At 37.3% G+C, this 8,930-nt stretch overlaps 1 pseudogene; it reads left to right on the plus strand.

Annotated features, from left to right (window-relative positions):
* Positions 1–7,594: 7,594 nt before the first annotated feature.
* On the plus strand, positions 7,595–7,990 carry LOC149172034 (uncharacterized; annotated as a pseudogene).
* Positions 7,991–8,930: the final 940 nt, after the last annotated feature.

Below are 8,930 nucleotides of genomic sequence, written 5' to 3' on the forward strand. Positions count from 1 at the left end.
ATGTTTCATTGTTTTTAATTCTGCAAAATTGATGATCAACGTAGAGGAGGTTATGTATTAGCCATGTATTCTGCAATAGTGTATAATCAAGATAATCTCTGTGAATAAGTGTCATATTATTCAAAATTTCTACATGGTATCGGAGCTGTTGATCATCAGATCTATTATTCAGAAAGTGTTTACATTGTATTTCTTCAGGCAGAGTTTGTAATCGGTCCAGGTAGCCTCTGGATTCATCCTTCTTTTGGAAGGTGAGATATCCAGTAAAAGCCCATACAGTCAATCTCTGTACGAGAAATACTTCATTCTGACAAATTTTAGATCAGAGGCGGTTGAGTTTTAAGCTGGCGGAATTCGAATTTGCAGCAGTCTTTTCTTGGTGTCAAAGTTGAAATGTCTCTCAACGGATTGCAATTGGAGTATGCTCTTGAAGGCAGCTCTAACTATATTGCATGGAAAGACAGGATGGAGGCGATGTTATATGACAATGGGTTGAAGGAGTTCATAGAGGCTGAGGTCCAAAAACCTACTGATGCTGCTGAAGCTGTGGCTTGGCGAAAGAAGATAGAAAAGTGTTGAAGGATTTTGTTGGAGGGCGTGAAGGATCACATTGTATCCAGCCTGCATGGAAAGGCTTCTCCATACTTGATGTGGAAAGCATTGACAGATGTATTCCAAAGTAAGAGCGACCAGAGGAAGTTGGCACTCAAGGATAAACTCAGAAACATTAAGTGTGAGAATGGAGACAGTATGCCTAGGTATCTCATGAATTTCACCCAATGTCGGGATGAGCTGGGAAGTGTGGGGGTGACTGTCGATGATGAGGACTTGGTGAGCTTGGCTCTCCTTGGTCTTTCGAAGAGTTGGCATTCCTATCAGGACTCTGTTAATGGTCGGCATAAATTTCCAGGATGGGAGAGACTTTGGTCAGATATTGTGCAGGAGGAGATCAGGCAGAATACCAGGGACAGATCTTCATCAAAGGCATCTGATGAAGAAAATTGTGCTTTGGCTGCCAAAGCAAAGAAGGGGAAGGAGAAGGGTTCTCTTTCTGAATCTAGTTCTTCCAATGATGGGAAGAAGGTTGACAAGTCGAAGGTGAGATGCTTTCGTTGTCATGAGTTGGGCCATTATGCTACTAATTGCCCAAAGAAGAAGTCCAAGAAGGGATCCGGGGAAGGATCTGAAGGTGAGGCACTTGCTTCTCAGTTTGAGTTGGATTTCACACTCTTCGCATGCATGGTTTCATCCCTGATGGGAAGTGGTTGGTTTCTTGATAGTGGATCTTCTTTCCACATGACCGGTGACAAGAGTTTGTTCAGTACTTTGGAGGAGAAAGATCTCCATATACTCATAGCGATGGGTAATGATGAGAAGTATAGTGTTTCAGGTGTAGGCACAGTTATTTTTCAGAGGGAGCATGGAGCTTGCCTTACCTTGACCAATGTCAAGTATGTACCAGGACTGAAGAGAAACTTGGTGTCGATCGTGATGCTAGAAGATAGAGGATGTGATGTAGTCTTCAGTAAGGGAAAGGTTTTCCTTAGACACATCATCACTAGACATGTGAAGCAGATTGGTTCATGGGTCAAGAACCTGTATGCTCTTGAGGTTCAAGATGCATGCAAAGCCTTGAGCAGCGAGGCAACTGATGGAGACTTGGTGGTTGAGAGGGAGCGTATATTACCTCTCAACATGTAGAGCCGTAAGAAGTCTCTGACGATTGTGGGGGAGCCACGATTGGTTCAGCAGCTTCAAGAGGTTGTGGGGCAGCTACAACAAGGGAAGCTAAGAGGAGATCGAGTAGAGACATCTACTCATGCAGAGACCTCCAGTAGGGGGAAACTTCGAGCCAGGTGGGTAGAGGGATCACATGCAACCATACCTCTAGGTAGGAGGTGGGGCGATATAGAGTGATCGTCCCAAGGAGGAGGGTTAGGATCCTTGAGGTAGCAAACCTCTTGGATGAGACCTTGCTACGGGAGCCTCGATGTAGAGTAGCATGAACTGATTGATTGGGTAGAGACAGATGCGGATGGAGCGACATAGAGAGCGGCAGTGTATGGAATCCCAGGACAACGCATAGCTAGCAGGCTACAACAATGCGAGAGGCACAAGTGTTTTGCACAGTGCTAGGTGGCACAAAGAGGTGTGAAATAGTGCGAGATGCATGGAGATGTTGTAGTAGTGCAGATGTCAGAGAGGGAGCACTTTTCAGCAGTAGGTAGAGCTTCATCATCAGAGTATGTTCCTAGCCCAACAGAGTGGTCAGTTGGTAGTGTTTTTGTTCCAAGTGTTGTTGGAGCAAGTGGACCGGGCAAATGTGTTGCATGCAGAACATTCCAGAGTTGCAGGATAGGGGTTGCAGATAATCCATATCTTGTTGAGAGGGAGTGTTGAAAATGCAACAAGATGATGGAGCTTAGTGGAAAGGAGTCGCCTTCACTAAGTGGGTCCGTAGGCTATTTTTGGCACAAAGCCTATTTTTAGACTATGTCTATTTTTAGACATATGGATCATGGTCTATGAGTTGCAGGATGTTATTTGTGGATGATTGGTAATTTTGGTAAAAATAGATGGACTTCTATTTTTAGACATATGGGCGGAGTCTATTTTTATACTGCTAGGCTAAAAATAGAACAGTCGAATATTATTAGCTCTTAATAATATTTGGACTATAAACATTTTCTTATCCTCTTGGAGCACTTCAGTTCGAGCTACGGATGTGGCACATGCAACTGTCAGAAGGAAATACGCTTTTCTTGTGGGTCAGTTGAGCTATTGCATGCAGGACTTCAGTTAGAAATCAAGTGGTTAATTTTGGTGGAGTTGATTATGGAGTTGATGGAGTTGTGTTCAGTTTGACTTGGTTGAACTAGTTGCATTTAGTTTAACTTCAAATACAATAGTGATGAGTGATGTGAATTAATTTTTAAATTAATTCACTAATTATTAACTCATAAAGCAACTAAAGAATACATCAGTTAACTCAGTGCATGGACAGTTCAGTGGAGACAGGTGTTAGAGGTTGAGATTGCTATCAGTTGTGACTATAGTTGTGCATGAGATCTTGCACAATCAATGGGATTGAGTAATGCCAATGATGATTGAGTGGTTCAGCGAAGGAAATACGAGTTTTCTTCAACCATTCATCATTATTCTCATGCAGGATTGCGTAGTGGAGGCAGGCAAACAGTGGAGGAGATTTGAGGCATCAGATCTGAGCTAGTTTGTATGTAACAGGTGGAGATAGTACTGAGTACTTGTGAGAAGTATTGTACTATGTATTGTTACATGTTCTCAATCATTATAATATACAGATAGTGTGGGGATTTCAACTATATGCTTTCCCCGGGTTACATACTGTGTTAATGTGCGCATGCGATTGATGTTTCATTGTTTTTAATTCCGCAAAATTGATGATCAACGTAGAGGAGGTTATGTATTAGCATGTATTCCGCAATAGTGTATAATCAGGATAATCTCTGTGAATAAGTGTCATATTATTCAAAATTTCTACACCAACAAGTTTCCGCAATGCTAAACCAACAAGTTTTAACAATTGTGAACCAACGACGTGCTACAAAATTTAACTAGCGAGTTTTTGCAATGCTCAACTAGTGAGTTGTTGAGTGAGTTACATGAACGGTCAATCAATAAGATGCTGCAAAACTGAACCAACGAGTTGCTGCTATTATAAACCATCGAGTTGTCATAACGATGAAACAATTTTTTGCTCCAACAATGAACCAGCGGATTTTTAGCAATCAAGTTTGGTACTCTCCACTTTCTTCTAGGGAACAAATCAAACAATACAGTATTTTCTGCATAAAAAAAATAGAACAACATTTCCTTTCGAGAACCGTAAGATGTGTTTTAATTTCGCATAGAATTGAGTACATAAATTAAAAAAGCAACCCATCATTAACACTTCCTTTTTAGAATCGTTAGATTTGTTTTTGTTGAAAGTATTGCAGAGTTCATGTATATTTTGACAAAAAAATGTTTCTTGATGGATATGTAACTTTGACAAAATTATAGTACATGCATAAGACTCGAGTTATGAATTATAGAGTAAATTCTCATATACAACAAGGCCATTGATATAATTGTTGGAAACAAATGCAATGGATGACTATATTTGTAGAAAAATTGATAACAAGATCAACTCTTGTATTTCTTTATGGTTTATTATTTAACTTTAGACAAATCTCTCTTTCTAATATATGCATGACATATAAATATGCAATTGGCTAATTATATTAGTTATACTTGCATGCATGGTAATGTTTGTATAAGCAAATAGATATATAGTGAGATTTATTTGTGGAATCTAAATTAGTAATGTAGAAGATGAACCTAAATAGTTTATATTAATAGTAAGTCAAATCCCTTGTTGCTGAATTTTTGCTTAGAAATGTAAGAAAATCTCATTTTATGAGAACCACTATGAGTTACTATAAGTGGAAAAGTTAATAAAATTGGGTGAGGAAACATAGAGTAGAGTAGAGTAAGAGTAAGAGTAAGAAAATTTCACCAAATTTCCTACAATGACAAAGTATTAATGACTATCCTACCATGAATAGTGGGAATTGATATGCAACAAAACAACCTTATGCTTGAAACAAGAGTTGGAACCTCCATAGGTTGAATAGGATAGGATGATAACTACAGGATAACTATGAAGGTTTATAAGCCTATAAAGGCCATAGCTCAATAAAATAAAAAATAATGGTGCACGAGTTGAGGGTTCCATTTAAATCTGCTAAAATTTTTAAATATAGATAGAAAGGACAAAACTTATACACATTAATTTGATTAAACAAGAACGCACACACCAGCTGAATGTTGAACTTACTATTGCACTTCATTGTGGATGATGTCGACCTTCGTTGCTCTCCTTACATGCATGTACAAACAGAAATGTCAAAGAGCAAACCCAACTAGGGAAATTTTGGATTTTGTCTTAGGGTATAGGGGATTTAAAATGAAAAAAATAAATGCCAAAGAACAATGTTGTTCTGAAGTTGTGGATTTCATATAAAGGTGAAATGGATTTGAAAAATAATAGGCTGGAAAAGATGGAATTCATAAAAGAGGAGAAGGGAAGGGTTGCAAGAATGGTCCAGAAGATCCCATTAATTCACAAATGAAAATGCTAGGTCTTCTCGTCAACTTGTGGTAGGTTTAACGTCATGTCCAATGGAGATGGTGCTGGTGGATAGGACAGATGGAACCTTGGAAGGTAACGGCGAGGGTGAAGATAGAGTACTGACAAGGAGGATGGAGATGGAGTGCTGACAGGAGATGGAGTTTGTTAATGATATAGGGCCCACAGGTTCGTCTGTGGGTGGAGAGTCTACTGGAGCATCTGGGTAGCAATGACTCAACACATAGCCCGAGGGATGAAATATCAACTCATTAGAATAATCTGTTTCCATGCATGCTTCCCACCCCATGCCTAAAAATTATCTACCCTTCGTTCAAACCTCCAATTGCTTCACCCAAGAACGCACAGTTGGGCAATCTGCCCATCTATTTCCAGAGTCTTCTCTGTTTCCCAACAGCTACAATGTCAAATACATCTCTCACTATATGTTGTCTATGACATTCAATCTGATGTATGACACAATGGACAATCTCATTGCGGACCCGACGGGTAGAGAATACTACCAATCCCTGGGGCTTCCACCAGCAGACCGCTCCCTTCTCATCTATAACTTCTTCATGGGGTGCACTGTTCCATTGGCAACCAAGTTCAACATTTGATCGACCATGTTCCTAATGAGTGTGCACCTGTGCCTGTGTCTCGAGGCCTAATTCTGGGATAAAAAAACCTTCTCGTATATGACTTCTTCATGGGGTGGTCCGCTCCATTGGCGGCCAAGTTCAACATAAAAATGTTAAATGAAACAAAATTAACTGAATTGAAATGAGACAGTTCAATTCAATAGGTCTAATGACCCTCAATAACCCTTAATAGGTGAAAAAATCTATAATATTTAAATTTATTTTATTATTTATTTTTTGAAATATATTGAAATACTTTTGATATGAGTCATTTGATGATATTCTCTTGAAATCAAATCTTGTCCATTTATTTATTAAAAACTTAAAATTCCTTCAACCCACGTTCATATATTGAAATAAATACACCTACCGTGCAAATATTTAACATTTAAAATTTTAAAAATTAAATTCTAACACTTACGTTCTTATAAAATAATAATCCCTCATTTAATATCAATATTTTATTTTTAAATTTTATAAATTACATTGAAGTTAATAAAACCTAAACATTTACATTTCCATAATTTTGCATAATATATTATAAAAATTGACAGCAAAAAAAATTAGAAAATCGTTTGTTCAGAATGTTCTTTCTAAAATTGTGTAATTATCAACCACTGATCCCAAAAGTATGATTGTTAGTGAGGTCATCCATTAGGTTTATGAGAGGATGTCATCTTCGTGAGGACCGGTGTATGGGAGCATGCCTTTTTTGTGAGGACAATAGTGCTAACCTCTTTGGTCTCTTCACATTATTTTATTGTTGAGCATTCTATTTTCATGAACATGGTCGAGTTGATTGATACTGTGATTTATAAAAAGTTAGAAAGGTTCTACCAAGATGAGAGCTCTCTTTAAGGGATGAGTTTGTGCCATAATTAGGTTGAAGTAGTATTGTTAGTCAAATGTAAATGAAACAGTCTGTTTCCAGAGTTTTGGTGCTATAAGAATCAAAACTGCAAGTAATGAAGTCGTAAGAAGCTTGTGACAGTAACGTGGCTCGTGTATTCTAGTTGACGTTGATTGGAATGGGTAGGATTGGAAAGAATCAAAATTTCAGGAGGCTTATGTGAGCTCTCTGTTCCATCACTATAGGGTGATTTTCATGGTTAACAAGCAGATGCTTCAGCTTAATTTGATTTCAAACTTCTGACGACTTTGGAAATTTGGTCAACATAACTTAAGGCAAAAGAGTGTTGCTGAAATCACTCAAATTTCAGAAATATTATCAAATATGCACAAGGATAACTAGTCGGAAGAGTGTTGCTGAAATCAATCAAATTTAAGAAATATTATCAAATATGCACAAGGATAACTAGTCATCCAACAGTATATGGTGATTTACACGGTTGACAGCCAAATGGTGGAGAGTGGATGAACCTCTTCTGCTTCCTTTCTGATGCTTTTAGCATTGCTTTGAAAAAATTTCCATGACGTGCCCTCCCTTCCAATCCATGTTCGTTGAAAATTTGATAGGAGTGGATTGACTGCAAGCATTTTGTTATTTATATATATATATATATATATATATCTTTCTTTTGCTTTAAAGGTTTTTAAAATTTGAGATATACATTTTAATATATAATTGGGTTTTATAATAACCAAGATGGTGGCTGAACGTTTATTAATCGTCAGAAAATTAGTTAGCAAGATGGTGGAAAGAGGAATGACATCTTCCACATCTATACATACTGATGCCTTTGGCATTGCCCTAGAAAGTCTCCAAGGATAAAGCGCTTTATTCTCGTTCTTTTTTGGTCCATCGTAGTTGTCAAGGAGGAGAAACGTAGAGGAATGCAATGAGATGGCCGTGAAGTCATCAAAGAAGAGAAACGCAGAGGCTGAATGCAATGAGATGGTGATGGTGAGGTTGCAGAGTGCGGACGGTAAAACATTCGAGGTGGAGAAGGTGGTGGCATTACAGTCAGGTATTATAAAGAAGGCAATGGAGGACATGGGCAGTCACCATCTCATTCCTCTGCCCAATGGCTACAGTGAAATCCTGGAAATGGTTATCAAATATTGTGAATATCATGTACATCACCCACCTCGTTCAATAGAAACAATAGACGACATCGACCAGCGGGACAACAACTTCAACGTTGATCGTTTAACTCTGTCTGACATTGCATGTGTTGCCCACTATGTGGATATGAGAAGTCTTGTGGATTTGGCTTGTAAAAGTATTGCGACATATTAATTCGTTTGGAAACATGTGATAATGTCCGTCCGGAGCTCAACATTGCAAATGATTTTATACTGGAAGAGGAGGGGATAAGGCGTAAATATCAATGGTCTTTTGAATGAAATTGTTGGGTTAGAAGATGAATAAATATTACTTTAGGTTAGAATTTTTTTTATTGCTGATTTCAGATGTTTAAATATTATTAGATTAAAATGGGTTTTTCAATGAAAGCTTTGGTGAATAAGATATACATTTATTTTTGAGATAATTACTTTAGGTTTTAGGTTGCATTGGAATTTGAACATTTTTATGGTATTGAAAAATAAATGAAATGTGGAATTACGGGTTAAAAATGTTAATAGAGATGTTGGAATACTAAAATTGATTATTGGATAAAATGTGAGTAAATAAATTGCTTGACATTTTATTGGGAATTTCATTGGGAATAATTCCACTATTCATTATGTTTCATTAAATGCAGTAAATAAAGAATCATAAGACATATTTAGAAGTAATATTCTCATTGGGTTATGGAGCAATAATCTAGAGTTGAAACAATCATTTCACCTTTAATACAATGGTTCACCCTATGATAGTTGTAGAGGTAATTTTATTTTGCAAGGATAAAAGCAATTTAAAACTTTTTTTATATAGATTTAGCTTTGCTGAAGGGAAGTTGTATAGAGCTATGAAATATTGGGAGTGAAGGATTTTTGGAGGATGGGGTATGTGTGAGAAAATTGAGATGGAGAGGGAACTTTAATTAATTTAAATATGAACAAATTTCAAATTATTATTATTATGTTTTATTGTGCAGAGCATTTACTATGCATAGGATGGAGTATATGTGAGAGAACAAGGGTGCATAGGGAACTTTCTTAAGAAGGGACGGAATTAATGTTAAACTATCAATGTTAATTTGTGTGGAATGATGGATGAAATTAATGTTAAACTA

Source organism: Pinus tabuliformis, chromosome 4_2, assembly GCF_031772625.1.
Source record: "Pinus tabuliformis cultivar Carrire ecotype Pingquan chromosome 4_2, CPIR1, whole genome shotgun sequence".
In the NCBI taxonomy this organism is placed as follows: Eukaryota; Viridiplantae; Streptophyta; class Pinopsida; order Pinales; family Pinaceae; genus Pinus; species Pinus tabuliformis.